This window comes from Triticum urartu, chromosome 5A, assembly GCF_056163025.1.
Source record: "Triticum urartu cultivar PI428250 chromosome 5A, HENAU_Tu73, whole genome shotgun sequence".
Taxonomy (NCBI): Eukaryota; Viridiplantae; Streptophyta; class Magnoliopsida; order Poales; family Poaceae; genus Triticum; species Triticum urartu.
This window is the reverse complement of record NC_141877.1, coordinates 436,921,789-436,934,031: the sequence shown is the minus strand read 5'-3', so window position 1 is coordinate 436,934,031 and position 12,243 is coordinate 436,921,789.

Here is a 12,243-nt window from a genome sequence, read left to right as displayed (position 1 = left end):
ACCCTTTGAAATTATGTGTGATGCTAGTGATTATGCTGTAGGTGTTGTTCTAGGGTAAAGAGTTGATAAGAAATTAAATGTTATCCATTATGCTAGTAAGACTCTAGACAATGCTCAAAGAAATTATGCTACTACTGAAAAAGAACTTTTAGCAGATGTATTTTCTTGTGATAAGTTTAGACCTTAAATTGTTGATTCTAAAGTAACTATCCACACTGATCATGCTGCTATTAAATGTCTTATGGAGAAGAAAGATGCTAAACCTAGACTTATTAGATGGGTTCTCTTGCTACAAGAATTTGATTTGCATATTGTTGATAGAAAAGGAGCTGAGAACCCCGTTGCAGACAACTTATCTAGGTTAGAGAATGTTCTTGATGACCCACTACCTATTGATGATAGTTTTCCTGATGAACAATTAAATGTCATAAGTACTTCTCGTAGTACCCCTTGGTATGTTGATTATGCTAATTACATAGTTGCTAAATTTATACCACCTAGCTTCACATACCAACAAAAGAAAAAGTTCTTCTATGATTTGAGACATTACTTTTGGGATGACCCACATCTTTATAAGGAAGGAGTAGATGGTGTTATTAGACGTTGTGTACCTGAGCATGAACAGGAACAGATCCTACGCAAGTGCCACTCCGAAACTTATGGAGGACACCACGCGGGAGATAGAACTGCACATAAGGTATTGCAATCCGGTTTTTATTGGCCTACTCTCTTCAAGGATGCCCGTAAGTTTGTCCTATCTTGTGATGAATGTCAAAGAATTGGTAATATTAGTAGATGTCAAGAAATGCCTATGAACTATTCACTTGTTATTGAATCGTTTGATGTTTGGGGCTTTGATTATATGGGACCTTTTCCTGCCTCTAATGGATATACACATATTTTAGTTGCTGTTGATTACGTTACTAAGTGGGTAGAAGCTATTCCAACTAGTAGTGCTGATCATAACACTTCTATTAAAATGCTTAAAGAAGTTATTTTTCCGAGGTTTGGAGTCCCTAGATATTTAATGACTGATGGTGGTTCACATTTTATTCATGGTGCTTTCCGTAAAATGCTTGCTAAATATGACGTCAATCATAGAATTGAATCTCCGTATCACCCACAGTCTAGTGGTCAAGTAGAATTGAGTAATAGAGAACTCAAATTAATTTTGCAAAAGACTGTCAATAGGTCTAGAAAGAATTGGTCCAAGAAACTTGATGATGCATTATGGGCCTATAGAACTGCATATAGAAATCCTATGGGTATGTCTCCGTATAAAATGGTATATGGAAAAGCATGTCACTTACCTCTCGAACTAGAACATAAGGCATATTGGGCTATTAAAGAGCTCAACTATGATTTCAAAATTGCCGGTGAAAAGAGGTTATTTGATATTAGCTCACTTGATGAATGGAGAACCCAAGCTTATGATAATGCCAAGTTGTTTAAAGAAAAGGTTAAAAGATGGCATGACAAAAGGATACAAAAGCGTGAGTTTGATGTAGGTGATTATGTATTGCTATACAACTCTCGTTTAAGATTTTTTGCAGGGAAACTTCTCTCTAAATGGGAAGGCCCCTATGTTATCGAGGAGGTCTATCGTTCCGGTGCCATAAAAATCAACAACTTCGAAGGCACAAATCCAAAGGTGGTAAACGGTCAAAGAATCAAACATTATATCTCAGGTAATCCCATAAATGTTGAAACCAATATTATTGAAACCGTAACCCCGGAGGAATACATAAGGGACACTTTCCAGAACGTTTCAGACTCCGAAAAGGAATAGGTATGTGGTACGGTAAGTAAACTGACTCCAAAACAATTTTAAGGCAATATTTCTCCATTTTGGAATATTTAGAAAAATAGAAAATTAAGTAGCAGTCCGGGAAGGACACGAGGGCCTCACGAGGGTGGAGGGCGCGCCCTACCCCCTAGGCGCGCCCCCTACCTCGTGAGCACCTCGTGTGCCTTACGAACTCCGTTTTCTTGCACGATACGTATTTTGGTCTGTAAAAATTCACTATATATTCTCCCGAAGGTTTTGACTCCCGTATCACGCAAAAATCTCCTCTCTTTGTTTCGAGCTATTTTCTGTCAGGGTTGTCAAGGCCAGGCACTATGTCGTCTCCCTCCTCCTCCAACCATGAGGGCAACGATGCTTGGCTAATGAAGATAGAGCTGAAGAGAGAAGAACCTATGGAGATCAACAAGGATGAAGGGATCAAGAAGGCCGTGGAGGACCAAGTTCCAGCAATAGAAGACACCCTTCAATTGGATCATAATCTTCTTACCCCTACAGAAATCGAAGCTTTCAAGATGATTGAGTTGGCTCGTATATAAAATAAGTATCTCACACGTGAAAATATTTTGTTGAAGGAGCATATCATCGCACTCAAGGGCATTATCCGCAAGTTAGAAGACCTTCTACGCTCGATGTGCGACTATCCATCATCAACAACACCTCCACCTTCTTCACCAACCAAGGAGATATAATAACATGGGTATGGGCACTCCCCTTGGCAACAACCAAGCTTGGGGGAGTGCCCCGGTATCGTATCACCATCATTTTTATCTTTACCGTTTTTCTTAGTTCGATCTTATTAGTAGTATTTTGATCTATTAGAATAAAGTTTGTGGCATGATCTAGTTGTGAGTTTTGATTTATTATCCTTCTATGTAATCGAGCCCGTGAGCTATATAATAAAGATTAGTGTTGAGTCAAGGGCTTGATTGTTTTGCCATGATCCTAAGTGAATAAAAGAAAAGAGAAAGAAATAAAAAGAAACAAAGAGATCATATGGATCTCATGGAGAGTAATGAGCTCACATAGAAAAAGTATGACGAGTAAAAGTTATTGAGAGTTGACAAGCATAGTTTTGGTCATCCTTGCAATCAATAGGAAGTAATAAAGAAAGAGAGGTCCTCACATATAGATATACTATCTTGGACATCTTTTATGATTGTGAGCACTCATTAAAATATGACATGCTAAAGAGTTGACATTGGACAAGGAAGACAACGTAATGGGTTATGTTTTCTTACATCTGAGATAAATTATATTATCTTGGATCCTCCAACATGTTGAGCTTGCCTTTCCCCCTCATGCTAGCCAAATTCTCAGCACCAAGTAGAGATACTACTTGTGCTTCCAAATATCCTTAAACCAGTTTTGCCATGAGAGTCCACCATACCTACCTATGGATTGAGTAAGATCCTTAAAGTAAGTTGTCATCGGTGCAAAGCAATAAAAATTGCTCTCTAAATATGTCTGACTGATTGATGTGGGAGAAATAAGCTTTATACGATCTTGTGATGTGGAAGTAATAAAAGCGACGGACTGCATAATAAAGGTTCATATCACAAGGGGCAATATAAAGTGACGTTCTTTCGCGTTAAGACTTTGAGCATCCAACCGTAAAAGCGCATGACAACCTCTGCTTCCCTCTGCGAAGGGCCTATCTTTTATCATTATCTTCTACCTTATGCAAGAGTCATGGTGATCTTCACCCTTCCTTTTTACATTTTACCCTTTCGCAAGCACAATATGTTGGAAAGATCCCGGTATATATGGCTAATTGGATGTGGGTTTTCATGAACTATTACTGTTGACATTACCCTTGAGGTAAAACGTTGGGAGGCAAGACTATAAGCCCCTATCTTTCTCCGTGTCCGATTAAAACTCCACACCCATAAGTATTGCGTGAGTGTCAGCAATTGTGAAAGATTATATGATAGTTGAGTATGTGGACTTGCTGAAAAACTCTTATACATTGACTCTTTCCTATGTTATGATAAATTGCATTTGCTTCAATGACCGAGATTGTAGTTTATTAGTTTTCAATGAAGTTTACAATTCATACTTGATATTGTGATTGAATTATTACTCTAGCATTAGAGATCATATGACAAAAATTATATAAGTTGTTGTTATAAGAATGATCATGATGCCCTCATGTCCGTATTTTATTTTTATTGACACCTTCATCTCTAAACATGTGGACATATTTTTCGATTTCGGCTTTTCGCTTGAGGACAAGCGAGGTCTAAGCTTGGGGGAGTTGATACGTCCATTTTGCATCATGCTTTTATATCAATATTTATTGCATTATGAGCTGTTATTTCACATTATGTCACAATACTTATGGCTATTCTCTCTTATTTTACAAGGTTTACATAAGGAGGGAGAATGCCGACAGCTGGAATTCTGGGCTGGAAAAGGAGCAAATATTAGAGACCTATTCTGCACAACTCCAAAAGTCCTGAAACTCTACGGAACACCTTATAATAAATAATGAAAAATCCTCGCCAAAGATGAAGACCAGGGGGCCCACACCCTTCTCACGAGGGTGGGGGGCGCCACCCTAGGGTGCGCCCCCTATCTCGTGGCCCTCCTGGTGGCTCTCCGATGACCATCTTCTCCTATATGAAGTCTTTCATTGAGAAAAAAAATAAGAAGCAACCTTTCGAGTCGAAACTCCGCCGCCACGAGGCGGAACCTTGGCGGATCCAATCTAGAGCTCCGGTAGAGCTGTTCTGCCGGGGAAACCTCCCTCCCGGAGGGGGAAATCATCGCCATCGTCATCACCAACGCTCCTCTCATCGGGAGAGGGCAATCTCCATCAACATCTTCATCAGCACCATCTCATCTCAAAACCCTAGTTCATCTCTTGTATCCAATTCTTGTCTCCAAGTCTGGGATTGGTGCTAGTAGGTTGCTAGTAGTGTTAATTACTCCTTGTAGTTGATGCTAGTTGGTTTAATTGGTGGAAGATCATATGTTCAGATCCTATATGCATATTAATACCCCTCTGATTATGAACATGTTTATGCTTTGTGAGTAGTTACGTTTGTTCCTGAGGACAAGGGATAAGTCTTGCTATTAGTAGTCATGTGAATTTGGCATTCGTTCGATATTTTGATGAGATGTATGTTATCTAGCCTCTAGTGGTGTTATGTGAACGTCTACTACATAACACTTCACCATTATTTGGGCCTAGAGGAAGGCATTGGGAAGTAATAAGTAGATGATGGGTTGCTAGAGTGACAGAAGCTTAAACCCTGGTTTATGCGTTGCTTCATAAGGGGCTGATTTGGATCCATATGTTTCATGCTATGGTTAGGTTTACCTTAATACTTTTGTTGTAGTTGCGTATGCTTGCAATAAAGGTTAATCATAAGTGGGATGCTTGTTCAAGTAAGAACAGCACCCAAGCACCGGTCCACCCACATGTCAAATTATCAAAGTACCGAACGCGAATCATATGAACGTGATGAAAACTAGCTTGACGATATTCCCATGTGTCCTCGGGAGCACTTTTCCTTATATAAGAGTTTGTCCAGGCTTGTCCTTTGCTACAAAAAGGATTGGGCCACCTTGCTGCACTTTATTTACTTTCGTTATTTGTTGCTCGTTACAAATTATCTCATCACAAAACTATCTGTTACCACTTATTTCAGTACTTGCAGAGAATACCTTGCTAAAAACCATTTATCATTTCCTTCCGCTCCTCGTTGGGTTAGACACTCTTACTTATCGAAAGGACTACGATAGATCCCCTATACTTGTGGGTCATCAGCGTCTCGTGAAGTGACGATGCGCGGGGTGTCCGAGTGAAGTAGATGCGTCTTGTGGAGTGGCGCACAATGGGCGTCTGAGTGAAGTAGACTCGTCCCACGAAGTGGAGATGCTCGGGGCGTTGATGACCCAAAAGTATAGGGGATCAATTGTAGCTTTTTTCGATAAGTAAGTGTCGAACCCAAGGAGGAGCAGATGGAAAAGACAATTAGTTTCCGATAAGGTATTGTCTGCAAGTGCTGAAATCGTAAGTAGCAGAGTAGTTTGATAGCAAGATAATTTGTAACGAGCAAGTAACAATAATAGTAACAAAAGTGCAGCAAGGTAGCCCAATTCTTTTGAGGCCAAGGACAGGCCAAAACGGTCTCTTATGATAAACAAAAGCGTTCTTGAGGGTACACGGGAATTTCATTTAGTCACTTTCATCATGTTGGTTTGATTAGTGTTCGCTACTTTGATAATTTGATATGTGGGTGGACCGGTGCTTAGGTGCTGTTCTTACTTGAACAAACCTCCTACTTATGATTAATCCTTCTGCAAGCATCCACAACTACGAAAAAAGTATTATGAATAAATTCTAACCATAGCATTAAACTTTTGGATCCAATCGGTCCCTTACGGATTAGCGCATAAACTGGGGTTTAAGCTTTTGTCACTCTCGCAACCCACCATCTAATTGCTACTCCACAATGCATTCTCTTAGGCCCAAATATGGTGAAGTGTCATGTAGTCGACGTTCACATGACACCACTAAGGGAATAACAACACACATACTATCAAAATATCGAACACATATCAAGTTCACATGATTACTTGGAACATGATTTCTCCTGTGACCTCAAGAACAAAGGTAACTACTCAAAAATAATAATCATGCTCAAGATCATAGGGGTATTAAATAGCATAATGGATCTTAACATATAATCTTCCACCAAATAAACCATATAGTAATCAACTACAAGATGTAATCAACACTACTAGTCACCCACAAGCACCAATCTATAGTTCCGGTAACAAGATTGAGCACAAGAGATGAACTAGGGTTTGAGAGGAGATGATGATGTTGAAGATGTTGATGGAGACTGCCCTCCCCAAGATGGGAGAATTGCTGGTGATGATGATGACGATGATTTCCCCCTCCGAGAGGGAAGTTCCTCTGGCGGAATCGCTCCGCCGGAGGGCAGAAGTGCTCGTGCCCATGTTCCGCCTCGACGCGGCGGTGCTTCATCCCGAAAGTCCTTTCCTTATTTTTTCTAGGTCAAAATGACTTATATACCAGAAGATGGGCACCGGAGGTGGGCCGAGGAGGCCACAACCCACCAGGGCGCGCCTGGAGGGGCCTGTCGCGCCCAGGTGGGTTGTGCCCACCTGGTGGCCCCCCTTTGGTGGTTATTGGCTCCAGTATTTCTTAAATATTCCATAAAAAAATCTCCGTGAAGTTTCAGCTTATTTGGAGTTGTGCAGAATTGGTAGCCTGACGTAGCTTTTTCAGGTCCAGATTTCCAGCTGCCGGAATTCTCCCTCTTGGTGTGCTCCTTGCAAATTATGAGAGAAAAGGCATTATAATTACTCCAAAAAGCATTATTATGTATAAAAACATTATAAATAACACTAAGAAAACATGATGCAAAATGGACGTATCAACTCCCCCAAGCTTAGGCCTCGCTTGTCCTCAAGCGAAAACCGAAATCGAAAAACATGTCCACATGCTTAGAGAGAGAGGGAGGTGTCGATAAAAACAAAATACGGACATAGAAGCATCATGTTGATTATTATAATAGCAACAAAATTAAACATATGACTTTTATCATAGAACTTTTATGATGTACTTCTCATGCATAAGTAATAGTTCATCACACAATCGAAGTATAAAGCAAAAACTCTATTAGAAACCAACAAACTATGTTCTCAGTCAACTTTGCAACTACAGTTCATCATCTTTTCAGGAAGAGTCATGTGTCGGAGCCTTTAGGCAAGTCCACATACTCAACCATCATATAATCTTCTATGATTGCTAACACTCACCTCGTACCCATGAGCAAAACGTTTCAACCAGACACATAGAAAGATAGGGGCTTATGATTTTGCCTCCCAACATACTCACCTCAAGGGTGATGTCAACAATAATAACTCATGCCACCCATATTCAACTGGACATATGTGCCTAGCTCTTTCCTCACCACATGATTCTTGCCAAAAGAGAAAAATAAAAGGAATAAAGAGAAAAACTTTGAATCTTTGCATAAAAGTAAAAGATAGGCCCTTCGTAGAGGGCAGTAGAAGTTGGCATGCGCTTATTTGTTTGTATGCTCAATCCCCTAGTGCAAGAGAACGTCACGTTGTATTGCCCCTTAAGATGACAACCTTTATTATGCAGTCTGTCGCTTTTATTCTTTGTCATCCAAGTTCGTACAACACTCAATTTTCTCTTACACTAAATGATCTCACACTCTTAGAAGCAATTTTTATTGCCTTTTTGCACCAATGACAACTTACTTGAGGGATCTTGCTCAACGCTAGGTAGGTATGGTGGACACTTGAAAAATATTTGGGTTTAAGGGTTTTTGGATGCACAAGTAGTATCTCTACTTAGTGCAGAATTTTTGGCTTGCAAAGATAGGGGGCAAGCACCACATGTTAAAGGATCTATGACAATATGACTTCTATGTGAATATGAACAAACATAAATCATTAAGTTGTCTTCCTTGTCCGACGTCGACAATTTTGGCATATAATATTTTGATGAGGGCTCACAATCACAAAAGATTTCTAGGATAGTATATCTATATCTGAATCTTCTCTTCCCTTATTAATTCTTTCATGAGTTGCATCATTGACTAATGCTATGTTTGTCAATCTCTAATAAAATTTTCTACTTATAAACTTCCTTATGTGGTGCCATCACCTACCATAGGATTAGTATATAATCTTTTCTTTATTTATTTCCTTTCTTTTATTTATTACTTTTCTCTTTTTCCTTTCTTATTTCTTTTCTTTTATTTGCAACATGAAAGTAAAGAAAGCAAAGCTCATACTAAACTTTATTATATAACTTGCACACGATTACAAGGATAGATCACTAAGAGAACTCTCGAAGAAGAAAGGATCGAAATAAACTTTTATTTCATCTAAAAGCAAAAGATCGAACTAAGATAAGTAAAAGCAAAAAGATAGTGGGATGATATGACACCGGGGCACCTCCTCCAAGCTTGGCAGAAGCCAAGGGGAGTGCCCATACCCGATACTCAATTCTCCTTTGGTAGTGAAGACGGTAATGGTGGTGAAGAAGAAGGTAAAGGTGGTGGTGAGAAGGTAGAAGGTTTGCCCTTCGCTTCCTCCAACTTTTGACGGGGAATAAAATTTTCCATCATCAACTCGCAATTATCTATCTTGAGTTTTATTATCTTCTTGCATAACGCCTGTTGGGGAACGCAGTAATTTCAAAAAAAATCCTACACACACGCAAGATCATGGTAATGCGTAGCAACGAGAGGGGAGAGTATTGTCTATGTACCCTCGTAGACCGTAAGCGGAAGCGTTATGACAATGCGGTTGATGTAGTCTTACGTCTTCACGATCGACCGATCTAGTACCGAAGATACGACACCTCCGCGATCTGGACACGTTCGGCTCGGTGACGTCCCGCGAACTCGCGATCCAGTAGAGCTTCGTTAGCACGACGGTGTGATGACGGTGATGATGTTGCTACCGGAACACGGCTTCGCCTAAGCACCACTACGATATTACCGAGGTGGATAATGGTGGAGGGGGGCACCACACAGGGCTAAAGATCAATGATCAACTTGTGTGTCCATGGGGTGCCCCCTCCCCCGTATATAAAGGAGTGGAGGAGGGGGAGGGGGCCAGCCTCTCTAGGCGCGCCCCAAGGGAGTCCTACTCCCATCGGGAGTAGGATTCCCCCCTTCCCTTTGTTGGTTCTAGGAAGAAGGAAGGAGGAAGAAGAAGGAAGGAAAGGGGGGGGGGCGACCCCCATCCCAATTCGGATTGGGCTTGGGGAGGGGGGTGCGCCCCCTCCTTTGCTTCTTTTCCCTCTCTTCCACTAAGGCCCAATAAGGCCCATATGCCTCCCGGGGGGTTCCGGTAACCTCCCGGTGCTCCGGTATACTCCCGTTTTCACCCGAAACCATTCCGATGTCCAAACATAGGCTTCCAATATATCGATATTTATGTCTCGACCATTTCGAGACTCCTCATCATGTCCGTGATCAAATCCGGGACTCCGAACTACCATTGGTACATCAAAATACATAAACTCATAATACCGATCGTCACCGAATGTTAAGCGTGCGGACCCTACGGGTTCGAGAACTATGTAGACATGACCGAGACTCATCTCTGGTCAATAACCAATAGTGGAACCTGGATGCTCATATTGGTTCCTACATATTCTACGAAGATCTTTATCGGTCAAACCGCATAACAACACGCGTTGTTCCCTTTGTCATCGGTATGTTACTTGCCCAAGATTCGATCGTCGGTATCTCAATACCTAGTTCAATCTCATTACCGGCAAGTCTCTTTACTTGTTCCATAATGCTACACCCTGTAACTAACTAATTAGCTACATTGCTTGCAAGGATTATTGTGATGTACATTACCGAGAGGGCCCAGAGATACCTCTCCGACAATCGGAGTGGAAAATCCTAATCTTGATCCATGCCAACTCAACAAACACCATCGGAGACACCTGTAGAGCACCTTTATAATCACCTAGTTACGTTGTGACGTTTGGTAGCACACAAAGTGTTCCTCCGGTATTCGGGAGTTGCATGATCTCATAGTCACAGGAACATGTATAGTTATGGAGAAAGCAATAGCAACAAACTAAACGATCATCGTGCTAAGCTAACGGATGGGTCAAGTCAATCACATCATTATCTAATGATGTGATCCCATTAATCAAATGACAACTCATGTCTATGGTTAGGAAACATAACCATCATTGATTCAACGAGCTAGTCAAGTAGAGGCAAACTAGTAACACTCTGTTTGTCTATGTATTCACACATGTACTATGTTTCTGGTTAATACAATTCTAGCATGAATAATAAACATTTATCATGATATAAGGAAATATAAATAACAACTTTATTATTGCCTTTAGGGCATATTTCCTTCAGTCTCCCACTTGCACCAGAGTCAATAATCTAGATTACATTGTAATGATTCTAACACCCATGGAGTCTTGGTGCTGATCATGTTTTGCTCATGTGAGAGGTTTAGTCAACGGGTCTGCAACATTCAGATCCGTATGTATCTTGCAAATCTCTATGTCTCACTCCTTGACTTGATCGCGGATGGAATTGAAGCGTCTCTTGATGTGCTTGGTTCTCTTGTGAAATCTGGATTCCTTTGCCGAGGCAATTGCTCCAGTATTGTCACAAAAGATTTTCATTGGACCCGATGCACTAGGTATGACACCTAGATCGGACATGTACTCCTTCATCCAGACTCCTTCATTTGCTGCTTCCGAAGCAGCTATGTATTCCGCTTCACACGTAGATCCTGCCACGACGCTCTGCTTGGAACTGCACCTACTGACAGCTCTATGATTTAATAAAAACACATATCTGGTTTGTGACTTAGAGTCATCCGGATCAGTGTCAAAGCTTGCATCGACGTAACCGTTTACTACAAGCTCTTTGTCACCTCCATATACGAGAAACATATCCTTAGTCCTTTTCACATATATCAGGATGTTCTTGACCGTTGTCCAGTGATCCACTCCTGGATTACTTTGGTACCTCCCTGCTAATCGTATAGCAAGGCACACATCAGGTCTAGTACACAACATTGCATACATGATAGAGCCTATGGATGAAGCATAGGGAACACCTTTTATTTTATCTCTATCTTCTACAGTGGTCAGGCATTGAGTCTGACTCAACTTCACACCTTGTAATATAGGCAAGAACCCTTTCTTTGCCTGATCCGTTTTGAACTTCTTCAAAACTTTATCAAGGTATGTGCTTTGTGAAAGTCCAATTAAGCGTCTTGATATATCTCTATAGATCTTGATGCCCAATATATAAGCAGCTTCACCGAGGTCTTTCATTGAAAAATTCTTATTCAAGTATCCTTTTATGCTATTAAGAAAGTCAGTATCATTTCTGATCAACAATATGTCATCTACATATAATATCAGAAATGCTACGAAGCTCCCACTCACTTTCTTGTAAATATAAGCTTCTCCAAAAGTCTGTGTAAAACCATATGCTTTGATCACACTATCAAAGTGTATATTCCAACTCTGAGAGGCTTGCACCAGTCCATAAATGGATCACTGGAGCTTGCACCCTTTGTTAGCACCTTTTGGATCAACAAAACCTTCTGGTTGCATCATACACAACTCTTCTTTAAAACATCCATTAAGGAATGCAGTTTTGACATCCATTTGCCAAATTTAATAATCATAAAATGCGGCAATTGCTAACATGATTCGGACGAACTTAAGCATCACTACATGAGAGAAGGTCTCATCATAGTCAACTCCTTGAACTTGTCGAAAACCTTTCGCAACAAGTCGAGCTTTGTAGACAATAACATTACCGTCAGCGTCAGTCTTCTTCTTGAAGATCCATTTATTCTCTATGGTGTGCCGATCATCGGGCAAGTCAATCAAAGTCCTTACTTTGTTCTCATAC